This window comes from Vulpes lagopus, chromosome 9, assembly GCF_018345385.1.
Source record: "Vulpes lagopus strain Blue_001 chromosome 9, ASM1834538v1, whole genome shotgun sequence".
NCBI lineage: Eukaryota > Metazoa > Chordata > Mammalia > Carnivora > Canidae > Vulpes > Vulpes lagopus.
The window spans coordinates 59,923,590-59,937,884 of NC_054832.1; the positions used below are offsets into that span (position 1 = coordinate 59,923,590).

At 38.4% G+C, this 14,295-nt stretch overlaps 1 long non-coding RNA gene across 1 annotated transcript; it reads right to left on the reverse strand.

Moving 5' to 3' along the window:
• Window positions 1-802: 802 nt before the first annotated feature.
• On the reverse strand, window positions 803-13,268 carry LOC121499061. Its single transcript, XR_005989997.1, has 3 exons — window positions 13,103-13,268; window positions 11,636-11,777; window positions 803-1,183 (listed from the first exon to the last, which is right to left on the reverse strand). It is a non-coding gene; the product is annotated as an uncharacterized LOC121499061 (long non-coding RNA).
• Between the last annotated feature and the right edge of the window lie 1,027 nt (window positions 13,269-14,295).

Here is a 14,295-nt window from a genome sequence, read left to right on the forward strand (position 1 = left end):
ACCCCAATAGTGATTTCTTGTACTTGCAAATATGACCACATTATGGTTTGAACCATCAAAAAACAGGGAAGATTCTGTTGTGTGTCTCTTGTTTCCAAGACTGAGCCAACAAGGCTAGATCTTAGTGGCTCTGCCTCAGTTATGATTCTTCATGTTAATAGTATCTGTATAACCCTGAGCCAATTACTTGACTCCTCTGGACCCCAGCTTTCCTAAGTTGTAAAATGGTTATGATGATCTCAGAGGTTTTTCTATGGCACTGAAATTCTATGGTGTGTTATAATTTAAGGGAATTCAGTTAATAATAACTGAGCACCTACTATGTGCAGGTATTACAAGTATTATGCTAGAAACTTCAAAAGGCATAAAGTTGAGTAATAGGTGGTCTTCCCCTCCAGGACACTGATAATGTGATGAGATACAGGCATACTGATAATTAAGGCAAAATGAAAATGCCACCAGAGTGGGATCTATGCAATACCCTGAAAGTCAGAAACAGCATAGACTCAAATAAGAATTCTAAAACTGTTCTCTAAGACTTCTTCAGCCACTTTTATTTGTTCAGCCATCTAGCTCTCTCAAACATGAACAAATTCTTTTCAAAAACCCCAAACTGAAACTGTAACAATCCAATAAATATAGGAATCTATTTTGTTTCAAATACTAATAGATTTACTCTAATAAAATAGGATAAAACCTTAGTAATTCAGACCAAAGTAATTCAGACCAAAGACCAATTATAAGAATTGAGATATAATGCAAAGGCCATTATAGTACTTGGACAGTATTTGATTTTAATGAACTTGAGTTTTACTTTCACACGTATAAAAAACATCGTCTAGAAATATTTACAAAATGGCTTTTGTGGAACATACAGTTTTGTGGAATGTAAAATATAAAACCATTCTAACCTTCTAGTAGAGACAAGAAAACTCCTACAAATCAGTCACCCCTAAGAGAGGAGCCATTTTAAAAGACACAGCGAATGTCTGTAAATGGTTATTTGATGAACTTGAAATTTCTTGAAAGCGCCTTGTTCTCCAATGTTCTTCACATTGCCTATAATCTTGTCAATCTATTACTTGAGCTTTACATATATGAGAGATGTTTGATTGCAGAAGCAAGCTTTCATCTATTCGTTGCCTTTTCCATTCGGTGTGGTTTCAACCAGGCAGTTTCCAGCCTAGATTGTTAATATGACGTATGAAATAGAAGAAAGTCAACAAATGTTAACTATGAAGAGTCAACTAATGTTAACTATCCTGGTAGTATGTTTCCAGAAGAGGGGCCTGCCATTCTGCATTAGCAGATTAGGTAACCATCAGATATTATTGAGAAGTGCTGTAAAGACATTTTAATGCCTCTACTGTCCTGCTAAGACTACATTACACTGTTATGAATTCATTCCTCTGGGATATAATTTTGTGTCACCAGATGTCCTGTGTGAGAGTTAAGGCACTAAGACTTCACCTATTAGGTTCAACTATGTGAATTGTTGCTTTGGTATGCCATAAAGACTGGCAATTTAATATGGGTAAACTTATGCCCTGTAGGATTAGTTAGATATTAAAGCCATTCTCTCAGAGAACAGGTAATAGGACTCTGAAAGGAAAGAGACACAGGAAAGTTACATTGACAAAGGATTTAGAAACAAGAAGGTTAGGACCGGGGATGTTGCTAAGATAGCAGATGTTGGGTGAAGTATCAAAAAGGAAAAGGATGCAAAGTAGACAAAATTGGTCCACTCTACCATTTCTTCAATTCCAGCTGTATTCAGAGAGTCAAAGGAAGGAACTCTATTTGGCAAGAAAAGAACATACAAAATACCTAGCTTATATACAAGCCTATATAAAATCAAGAGCTGGATTGTTTTCAGACCACACTTATTATAATAATTCCAAAACAAGAAAAATCACTCTGGGTGGTCAGGCAAGAGTCTAAAGAGGTAATATCTTCAACTGAGGCTTGAGGGTCTGAGTAAGTAGGAGGAAACGTACTATACTATATGCAGGGAAGATTGTATCCAGAAAGAAAATTGGCAGCTGGCAATGTGGGTATGAAAAGGGGTCCCTTGTTCTCCAAAGACCTCTACTCATTCCCTCACCTTGTTTGGAAAGAGAGAGGCAAAAATCACACAAAATGGTACTTAGCTAATCCCCCACTTTAAGTTCTCCATCACTGAGCAAGAGAACCCATGGGAAACAAATCCCATCTCTCAAGCTTGTGAATCTAATTTCAGTTCAAATTGATTGCTAGAAAATAAATAAATAGAATGAAGGCAGGACCAAGTCCTCAGCATCAGCATGTTGAGGTTCGTATGCAAAGGTTTTTAAACATAAACAGAATACCCAAATAGCTCAAGAGGGAAGGAAAGAATGTATTTGGCTTCAGTACAGGCAGTGTAACTGGACATCCAGGAAAAAGAAATATTCTGAGCAGGATTCAAAGATGCTTCTACATACAGACAACTCTGCCTATTCTTCTGAGAATATATCAGATAACTTGTGAAGAGCATTTGAACTATCTTTGAGACATATTTTCACTAAGAATCAGCTGTGGAAGTTATAATATTTTGGCAATAAAATGTATTTTAAAATGACACCAGAAGTCAAAAAAACTCCACGAACATTATTTATTATGGTTCCTAAACTTTGCACCACCAATCATACCTTATATTGTTCTTTCCCCATTCCAGGATTCATGCTTTATCAGAGAGTTATTCTTATCCAATAAAAATCTCATTCCATCTGTGTTCCCACAACTTTTCCATTTTAGATGTATTCTAGATTTTAACAATCTATACTTTGGAAAGAGACATAATATTATAAAATCATATATAGGGATCCCTGGGTGGCACAGCGGTTTGGCGCCTGCCTTTGGCCCAGGGCACGATCCTGGAGACCCGGGATCGAATCCCACATCGGGCTCCCGGTGCATGGAGCCTGCTTCTCCCTCTGCCTATGTCTCTGCCTCTCTCTCTCTCTCTCTCTCTCTGACTATAATAAATAAATAAATAAATAAATAAATAAATAAATAAATAAATAATCATATATATATATATATATATATATATATATATATAACAAGAAAGTTGTGATCTTAAGAAATGATAATCCATACTAATTTGTTGTAGATCTGACTGTCCCTCTGTATTCACATCCAAGACTCATGGCATCCTCTCATATCCTCAAAACTAAGCAGAGAGCTTGGGCAAGGAGAACTAAACTTTTCTTATTCTTTTTTCCCTCTTCTTCTATATCTCAGCCCTATTTTTCTTTAATATTTTCTGTTTTCAATCCTCCTTGCCAGTGCCTCTTTAACTCTAACTGTAGTGTGCAACTATGTTCTAATTAATCAAGTTCCAATAGGAATTAGTAAATCTTCCCTATGCCAGATGAGGAATTTGGTTTATAGTAATCTTTCTCCCTTCCCCATGCTTCCACCAATTTTGTTATTTGTATTTTGACTTTAGTTCTACACCTGTTTATCAATATAATTTTAAGCAATAGGCCTAAGCCTGCAATTCTTGTCACATCCATCTTCAGCAGAATGACCTGAAATCCCTTTATACATGGTCCCACACTTCTTCAACCACCTCTCTCACATCCACCTTCTGTCCTGTCAGCCCTACCATTACTTTTTCCAAATTTCCTTAACTTTTTATCATAACAATTTTCATACATGTACAAAACCATTGTATAGTGAATTCCCACATACATGTCACCCAGCTTCAACAATGATCAATGATCTGCCTTTCTTATTTCACGTATGTTGTCATTCTTCACTCTTTCATTCACTAGTGTTTTTCTCATGACCTGAAGTTGTCAAATTTTATAACATTTGTCTTCTTCAATCAGTTTTTCCCCCTGAGAAGTAATATAATTCTAGAAAAAGTGAAAAAAACTGTTGTTAGCTTGGATGGACTATTTGCAAATGAATGTACAATTTCTGTTAGCTTCTTTGAAATTATAGATACTTCCTGGCTCCCCCATGATGGCCCATCCTCATCTCCTGAGTCCATACTTCTGGTCCATAATTCCCCTGAAGAGCCCTTTACCCAAAACTGGATACAAGATCCTTACAGCTCAAAAGATGAGGTTAGGAGAGGAAAGGTAAAGTTAATAAAAAGAAGGATTTGACTGCCAGGCTAATATTTTTGCAACAGATGCAATAGAAAAGATGCTCAATGAGGAAAAAATATTTGGGAGGCAATGGGATGTAGTATTGTTCATCTGGACTTCTCTACTAGTATCTTTGCATATTTGTTTTATTCATGTTCATAAGTTCTTTTCAGATTCAGCATCTTGTTTGCAGAACAAATGTATCCTCTGTTCCTGTTTGCCTCATTTTTAACTTGAAGCAGTCTCTCCTAAATTTCCTGTCATGTCACCACAGAGCCAGAATTAGTTTATAATTATAAATCTCCTTACAAATATCAAAGTGTCACTGTGATATATAAATATGGTGTGGGGGGCAGAGATCTGTTGTGAGCTAAAATGAGAGCCAGGCCACCCAAGGAAGGGGCCTGACCCACTTGGCTCTGGGAGGAGGGGAGAGTATGCCTGCTGTGGGCAGCTCTGACCTGGAATGTCTCTCTTCTCTACCCCTGCCTCTCACATCCCCCTTGGGAACACTCTCACCTACTAGACTTTCATGCTGACCTTTGGCTTTTAAAAACTTCATAAGCCAAATATGCTTGTGATGGTCTTTGATGGGTTAGCTTGGCCAAGCTCAATTCTTCAGTTATTCAAAGAATTTTGTAGCTGTGGCTCTGAGGTGTTTTGTAAATGTTAATCATAATCAACTAATGTTAAGTAAGGGAGATTTATCTAAAATAATCTTGATCGGCCTGATTCAGCAGGTGAAAGAACTTCAAAACAGAGCTGAAGAAGAACAATACTACCTTTGGGCAGTGCAGAGAGTTCCAGCCTGCGCTTCCTGACAGCCTATCCTATGGATTTCAGACTTACTGAGATGGCCTTCTCAGTCATCTAGGCCAATGCCTTGCAGTGAATGTCTTATGTATCATCTCCTACTGGTTCTTCTTCCCTGGATGCTGACTGACACCATGTTCCAAATTTTGCCCCAAATTGTATTTGTTCCTAGAGCAGAGATAGGACTTGTGTGCAAAAAGTATGAGGCATACATAATCAAGAGGCAGAGTGGCAATATGTCAGAGAAGCCATAGGAGCAAGGGATTTCATAGTGCCTTATTGGAGAGCTCTACTAGTGGGATTTTGGTATGGATCATAATAAACTCTGCTACCAACTACATTGGAAAAAGAAACAGAGACAGAGGAAGGCAGGCCTCTCATTGACAGACCATAGGGAAAGCATTGGGAAAAGCATTCTTGCAGAGTCAGCTGAAAGGGTGAGGAAACCCAGGTCCCTCGAGCCATCCCCAGCTTGGATTGTCTGTGCTAATGAAAACAGAACCAGAGGACCTACTATTCCTAAGGAGGCTTTTCATATTTCTGAGATTATCTGAACATGTAAGCCACGTGCATGTGAATCTCAGGGAACTTTAAGAATCCCCATAGTCCCAGGTCTAATCCTGGAATTTAAGAGATAAAGTAGAATTTGGTTTCCTGTCCCCCTCCTCCCTATGTTAACTGGTTGGTGTTAACACTTACCAATTATGTCCAGGAAGTAAAAGACATAGTACAAACTTTAGAGCCACCCAGACCAGCAGCTTTAGCAAGCTTTCTAAACTCTTCCATGCTCAGCTTTCTCATTTGTGAAACAGAGATACTAACTGCCTTAGACTTTTTTTTTTTTTTAAGATTTTCTTTATTTATTCATGAGAGACACAGAGAGAGAGGCAGAGACACAGGCAGAGGGAGAAGCAGGCTCCCTGCAGCGAGCCCGATACAGGACTCAATCCCAGGACCCTGGGATCACGACCTGAGCCAAAGGCAGGTGCTCAACCTCTGAGCCACCCAGGCGTCTCCTGCCTTAGACTTTAAAGCTAACAAAGTGTGTTGAGTTCTAGGCACATGCAAATGATGTTCCATAAACTGTATCCCCCTTCTACATGCAAAAACTCACAGGGAATATAGAATCCTTGCAGTAAACCTGAAATGAAGATTTCTAATATTATATCCCTTTCCTTCATTCCTATACATCTTTGCTAAAGTTTTTCATGACTTTTTTTTTTATTATGTTCTTCCCCTTTGTTTGAAGATGAACATCATTTTACTTTCCTCTCTGGTGAAAAGTCCTTAGATTATGGGTGCTCAGTAAGCATTAATTATATAAAAAAAAATGATGATTGCTATGATGGTGCAATAAATTTTTGAGAAACAAACATTGGACTTTCCTAGTATCCTGAGTCAATGACAGTCAGAAATAGATTCTAAAACTGCTGACCCATTGTCCTATGGTCTGCTAGCTCAAGGGATCTTTCTTTTAAGACCTCCATATGTAATTAAGTGTTCAGTTCTTCAATCATGTATTTTTCCTCTGCTTGTAACTTTTTTGCTGATGGCCAAGGGCATTAACTCCTTCCTTCCTTAGGCAATGAAGCCTTGGGAAAAAAAAAAAAACTCAAAGAGAAACTCTATAACCCTGGGAATGTACTACAAAAATGTAACTGAGGAGACTTTTATTGGCTAATGATAGAAAGAGTTACCCAGCAGGTTTGAAACTGAAGATGGGCCTCTAATCTCTGTGATACATCAAATACAAAAGTTACGTTTCCAAATTCCTGGAAATATCACATTTCCTCATGGTCTTTCGTTGCTTTCTCTTCCCTGGAGATAGTTTTTCCCTACTTCTTATGAAATGAAGTTTACTTTTCCCCAAAGATCCCCACAGAATTACTGTTTCATGATAGAAAAATTTCCCTGAGCACCAGGGTGAGGACAACGAGATGTCCCATCCCTACCCAAGTCACATGGAATTCCTCAATACGTGATTTAATTCAAGAGATTGATATACACTGGATTCTTATTTTGTATGTTTTCCTCCAGTGAAAAGGGGCTTTATCTCCAATTAAGAGCACTTTCAATAGTGTGTTGTCATCATGCCAGAGAGGACCATGAAAATTCAGCCAAAGTGAATTAATCCGTTGTTGAGAGGTAGTTGAACCAAGGGAGTGGGTCGGCAAATGAACAGCTTTGAGAAATTATGTTAATTCTAGCAGTCAGTCAGAATGTTGGCTACCATGTCAAAAACAGAAAGGAAAAACTGAAAATGTTTAAAGTAGATTGCTGTAGGACACTTTTTTCTTTGTTGGTGTTTCTGGCATTAAGTCTTCACTTCTGCTAAGCAGTGTGGCCTTGTTGCAACTGGAAGCAGCACAAACTCCCTTCTCCCCAGTGAAACCAAAATACTAGCTATTGAAGTGATTGTGGTCCCAACTGCTAAGACTCCTTCTGACTAGCCGGAAGAGAATTTCTGTTTCTGCCTGCACCTTGGTGCTTTTCCTTACCTTCTTTTTCTTCTCAACCTAATACATCCTCCTTAAAAAAAGGATCAATGATCAAATCTCTTAAATCATACATTATCTCTTTAATTATGCCATCCTGGTATAGACTTTTCATGCACATAAGACAGATGGAATCAAATTATCAGAAGTAAGTTGGGCTTTCCTTTTCTGTTCCCTCACTCTCCCTTCTCCTGGAGCCTTCAAAAAGATTGTGGCTAGGAGATACAACCATTTACCAAGACAACTGGAAATAGGTGGTTAACTGAAGTAGCCACAGGTAGCAAACTGTCTGCCCTTGGAAGAGCAGCACAAACAGTACAGCATTAAATGCAATCCCATAGACACTTCTAGACCTGACCAGACATAAACGTCCCTATGGTCCCCCATGGCCCAGTTTTCTAACGATAGGCTTCTTTAGCTTTATAGGCATTGTGTCTATAAATCCATGTTAAGCATTAAAACAAATACATATATAGAGAGATAGAGATATATACATATATAGATATATAATTACATAGGTAAAAGAGGTAATTTGCACTTCTATCATTGTATCTTTTTATATTTACCAAATTTTCTAAAATATATATTCTGCTATAATCAGAAAAGAAAAACCTACTATAAATGTTGTTTGTGTTTAACATTGCAGTGTGCTATTCCTTCACTTTAGCATTCAAGGACACACCTCATTCATTTTCTTATTGACTGCCTACTAAGTACCAAGCACCACCCTAGAAAATTTGTGTGTGGGTTTTTAAGAAATCTAGGCCTGAAGTAAAAGGGACAATGGTTAGAAACCTATTAATGGTGAGAAGAAGGGCAAGAATAGATCCAGAACTAACTTAAATGTTGCTAAGCTGGAAAATGGATAATTATAAATTATATTAAGTGAAAAAATCATAAGAGGATAGTCACAAAGTTACTTAAACTATAAAAATCTATTTCTGTACATTAGACAAGAAGGGAAATATGTTTGAGAGGAAGGAAACAGTGTTTATTGCTCATTTATGTTTCTAAATCAGACTGTAGTAATCACTCTTTGAAACTATAATAGACAGAGCCCAGGCCATGGGACTCTGCTTAGAGGGAGCAGCTTAAGTGGGGGCCCTAAATTCTGGTGGCACTGACGCCTACTTAGTTAAGAGAGCCACAAGGAGAGGAACAGAGGGAGGCAGATCTTTTGGTGTGAAGTTCACTTTAAGCCTGACCTTGAATAGCACACAAATAGTAACATTTGGTTCCATGCCCACAATGTTTCTATTTCTATTCACAGTACAAAATGGTTTTCTCAGTAAGATATGAACAAGAGTACCAAAGTTCCAACATACTCCGTCTGTTGAAAAATAGGCCATGAAAATTAAAAGTGAAAATGTGTTAGGAAATAAAACCTAAAACTTATTAGAAATGCTTTCAAAAAACCCAAGAGTAACATAAATAACAAAGACATTGAAGCAGCTCATATAAAGTCTGGAGGGGGGTAGGCACTTCCCAGTTTGGTGGGACAGCTCAGTAACTTCATTAGCATACCACTCGCTTTCTGACCATTCTGTCCTACTGTCTTCAGCATGTTGGCTTTTTACTTTTTGGTCATAAAATGGTTGCTGCTGCTCCAGTCAACATGACCTTGTTCCCGCCTCCCACGTAAGAAGAAAAGGTTGAGAGCAAACACCTATCCTTACCAAGGTCTGACTTTCTAGTCCCGACTATTTCCCTTACAGCTCATTGATGAAACTGGGTATCATGCCCACACCTCAACTGGCTAACGGGCATAGATGACCATAACTTATCTTACCAGTATGGACTAACCAGTCATGACTTTTATTCCCTGGGACTAGGAGGAGTGTGCTTTTGCCAAGGAACTCCTTTTGCTACCTAAATAAAATCTGGATTCATTTTTAGCTAGGAAGAATGATTGTGAGACAATCAAAATCACCAAGGTCTGCCACAATATCCCCTCTCCTATCAGGCCAAAAAAGGTAGCATAGCATATAGTTGATGTCGCTAAAGTTGTTCAAACCACGTATCCAAAATCAAGCATGCTAGACTCCTTTTTTTTAAAAAGAATTCCTGAAACAGATTGTGTAATTCCTTTCAGGAAAACCTTACTGGGACTAATTTTGTTTCTTGGAATATTCATTTATTTTCCCTTTGAATTTTTCCAAAACTCATTTAAAAATATGAATTGACACATGTGGTCAGGCTTGTTTAGCAAAGTTCAACATTTTTTGAAACATGTAACTGTAAATTTTTTTACAAAATAGATCTATTTGAAATGTGGTTGAATAAATGTGCCATTTGTTGTACTATGAAATGTCGACAAATGACCTAGCTAAAATATTGCTCTGTTTTTCTTAAAGGATTCTTTGTTCTATATCTGAATATAGGTGATGTTTTTATTTTTTAGAAATTTTCACTTAGAAATAAATCTGAGATAATACTTCTACCCAAACCCTCTTCAGGGACCATTGTAAGTGATCCACATAAGCTACTTTTAAAGTTTCCCTCATCTCCATATATTTAATTAAGTGGCCTAGGAATTGAAGATATTTCTTCGTAGTTATGACTCATAGTTTTCCCATAAAACATAGTATAAAAATGAACTTTGAAAAATCTCCCAGTATATATCCAGAAATGCCATAGGTTTTTTTTTCCTGACAGCCATTTAACTTGGGATGAGGGGAGTGCTGTCTATAAAATTTCACATATGACAATGAGTTTCATGCCTTTTTTGCCTTAGAATTGCAATGCAAAACACTTGGACTATCTCTCAACAGAAGCACAAAACTGGTGTCGACAAACATAGTAAAAAGAATAATGTGAAACTTCTATAATTTTTACTTTTAGATTACCTATCTGGGTACCTTTATGATATTTTTCAGATTTCTTTATGTTTTAATCATGGAGCAGTATGGAATTTAGGAGCTTGGGTTTGGGGTCGAATACAGAAGTTCAAATTTTGCTTCTATCTGTTATTGCCTGTTCAACCTTCAACAATTTGATGAGTCTCTTTGTTTTTTTGTTTTTTTTAAGATTTACTTTTTATTTATTTATGATAGACATAGAGAGAGAGAGAGAGAGAGAGAGAGGCAGAGACACAGGAGGAGGGAGAAGCAGGCTCCATGCCAGGAGCCCGACGTGGGACTCGATCCCAGGACTCCAGGATCGCGCCCTGGGCCAAAGGCAGGCGCTAAATCGCTGAGCCACCCAGGGATCCCCTGATGAGTCTCTTTGAAACTTAATTCCTTCAATGGCTAAATAAGAAAAATAAATTATTGAATAATAATTGTTTCAAAAAGTAAAATCATGATTCTCATACAAATATAAAATGAATGTATCCCAGAGATTTTTCTTAACTAATTAATACATGAGGAAAACAGCTGTTATAACCAACAAAAAGTGGAATTTAAATCCACATCCATGTATATACCATTACAGATGCTCAAATGAATTTGCTAATAGATGCAAAACTGGTCATTGGGCATTAGTTAATTAATGATTAATGCTTAATTTCATCTATTTCACTTCTACCAGACAAAATGTATTTGAATTTCTAATAACAAGAATCATTTGTATTGTATCTAATTTCTACAACATCCAGAGTTATAAAGTAATTCAAACAATAGAAGAAAACCTAGAAAGATGTGCTAGATGGGGCAGCCTGGGGTGGCTCAGAAGTTTAGCGCCACCTTTAGCCCAGGGCATGATCCTGGGGACCCAGGACATGGGATTGAGTCCCATGTCAGATTCCCTGCATGGAGCCTGCTTCTCCCTCTGCCTGTGTCTCTGCCTCTCTCTGTGTGTCTCTCATGAATAAATAAATAAAATCTTTTTAAAAAAAAAAAAAAGTTGTGCTAGATGGAATGTACTAGAACTCTGTAGGTCTCTGTCTATGGCATCCATTGCTTGAAGGGAAAATAGATGCAATTTAAAACCTGAAGGCAATATTAGACAATAGTCAGGTGCCTGAGTCCAAAACAAAGTACCTTCTGGTTTGCAAGAGTTTGTCTTATGCGAATAAATCTTTTTCCTGCATTCCACACACTTCTTTAATTTTAAGAGTCTTTACTCCAAACTGGATAGGAGAGCATACTGAATGTGATGCTTTTTTCTCACTCTTTCCACGTCTGACAAGAGGATGTTGAAGCTAAAGGGAAAAGAAACCTAGATTGCAACTGAGTATGTTTCTTGTCACCCCCCTCTGGATGTTACCTTAGGAAGGGAAGGAGAAACTCCACGATGGAGTCCCATCCGGTCTTGGATGCTAAGAGCAGAAGACAGTTTGGCCCTGCTTCCCTCCTGAAATTCTGGAAGGAAGTAGCCTCACAGTATTTGCTCTTTCTATCTGGGGTTGCTGTGAAAAAGAAAACATGGCAGAGGGGAATAGTTAGAGTGACAGAAATTTTAATATACCAACCTGCATCCCCTATACCTTAGATCTGGCTTAGAGGAGATCTCATGCACGTATGTTGCCATGCACACAACTAGGATAAATTCAGTGCAGGGTGAGAAGCAGTGGATGCTAAGTAGAAGACCTCCTTGGCTCAGACCCATGGCTCAGACAGCAGGAGGTGTTGGCACTGCCCATGAGTAGATGGGGCTAGATGCTGTAGGATAGAGGCCAGAAACACAGACCTCTCCACAAAGACCTGAGAGAAACAGAGGCAACATTCAGACATCCAGACATCTTTTCCTGAGGTTGGTGAGGGACAAAGTCCTTGAGAGAGGAGAAAGGTCAATAACAAGTTTGTCCTTTCCAGTGACTAAGTCTAAACCTTGAACTGATGATTTGCCCTAAAGTATCTCTACTCCAAACCACAATGACTGAATTGATCTGAACTGGACAGCTTCAGTTATTTCTACTATAGATTGGGCATTAACCACAATGGTGACACATATGAGAAGATACAGTGTTGGCGTTTTACAAAAATACTGTAGAATAAACCCATCTTCCACCACACCTTATTGGCATTTTGCAAGGACCCCTACTGAAAGCACTCTCACCTTTTTTCATATTTTACAATTAGTTATTCATGTAGGTATTTCCCCCTTACTAAATCCTGGCAAGGCCGATATTTTGTACATCTTTTTGTAGCACCAACCCTGTTCATAGTAGGTGCTCAGTAAATGTGGATATTTATCAAACTGAGTTGGGTGGGGTTTTTTCCCTAAATTAAAATGTCACTGTTTTCTTCCTAAGGATAAATGTATTCTCTATTCTGCAATAATTTCAGAGCTAAAGGGATATCAGCGATCCTTAATTTTATTTTATCATGTATTTTCTAATAGCCAAATTGTTCAGGTATGTGCGCTTGCACATACATATATAGTGATGATATAACATGACTCATAAATGGCTTGGTTGTCCCTAAATTAGCCAGATGCCTTCACCGCACAGGCCATGGCCATGGTCTTGTCTTCTGCTAGGGTATTTGGGCAGTAGTGACTTTATCCTTTGGGTATCTATGCTTCTCCAGAAGTAGGCGTATGCCTGGCTCTCTTTTCATGCAGCCGACTATGTTTAGGTTGCTGCCAGCCCCTACCTACTAAACTTCCAGTGAGCTGTCAAAGTAGTTTTATCATGCATGGCTAGATCATTTTTTTCCCTGCCATGTTAAAATTAACCCAGAACTCATCATCGCATAAAGTCGCTGAATTGTTCTTTCCAATAGACATTACCTCTTACTTAACAGTCTTGTTTTTACCCTCCTGAAATTGCAGTGTCTGGCATCCAGAGATACGAGCTGCATGAATGCAGGACAACACAGGCACACGAGTCTCAGCACTGCAGAGTGGCTGCGGGGCCCACGATTCCATCTGACCCAAGGACCCATAAGTACCTCTCGGAAAGAGAATCTGTGGACCAAACACACTGGGGAGATTAGTGGGATGGCGATGGACCCTTGAGGGTGCCATGACATTGCAGAGAATGGCATCCAGTGCTGCTTCCCCCCCTCTGGTACCTTCCCATTCTTGGTGACTTTTGCCTTACTACCAATTCTGCGTGCTGATGCAGTGCCCTTGCTCCTTTTGCTGACACTGGTCATTCTTCTTTTAAACTGTTCTCCACGATACTTGACTGCATCCTGAGAAGCATTATCCCGCTCCAAAGGACTTGTCTCCTACTTACTGAAGGTGGTCTCAGGCTACTCCGGTGAGTACCATTCTGACTTCCCTTTAACTTAACTAACTCTCTCCCTGGATACTAATGAGGTGTCTGAAAGTGCTAACTCTGTTGTCTTAGCTTGCTAATTGCCTTCTTCAAAACATAAGAGATTTCATGACCCACTGTGTCACCTCTGCCCTTTGACCTATTCCGATGACACCTTTAAGCATTCATGCAAGAATGTACATAAGTGTACGAAATAGCCTGAGATATTGTCACGTTTTGGTGGACTACTCTCAACACCTGTTAATGGATTTTCTTTTTTTTTTACTCTGGTTGGCTAAAACGTGAACTTTTAGGACAACTGAAAAATATTGAGCCTTTGTAATCTAAAATGCAGTGTCCTTATAAAAGCTTCCTTACATTTAAACTATAATAACTTGAGTTTAAAATGCACAATAAAGATGATCTTTATACAGAATGTAAAACATATTTTTTAAAGTTTAGGACCACATTACCCAACTTTGCACACCATATTCTTATTTCAGATTCTATTACAAAAGATGACTACCACACATGGGTAAGTTAGCTTGCCCCCTTGGCTTCTAGAATTTAAGTACAGGCCAGCTGTGAGAAGAAAATTCACTGCTTACAAACAGGAAGATGCAGATGGTTTATATCATACCTATAACCTAAATTATTAAAGTTAAAATATTTAAAACAGCACCTGGACCTTATAAAAATTCTATGTTATAGATGGATTCCA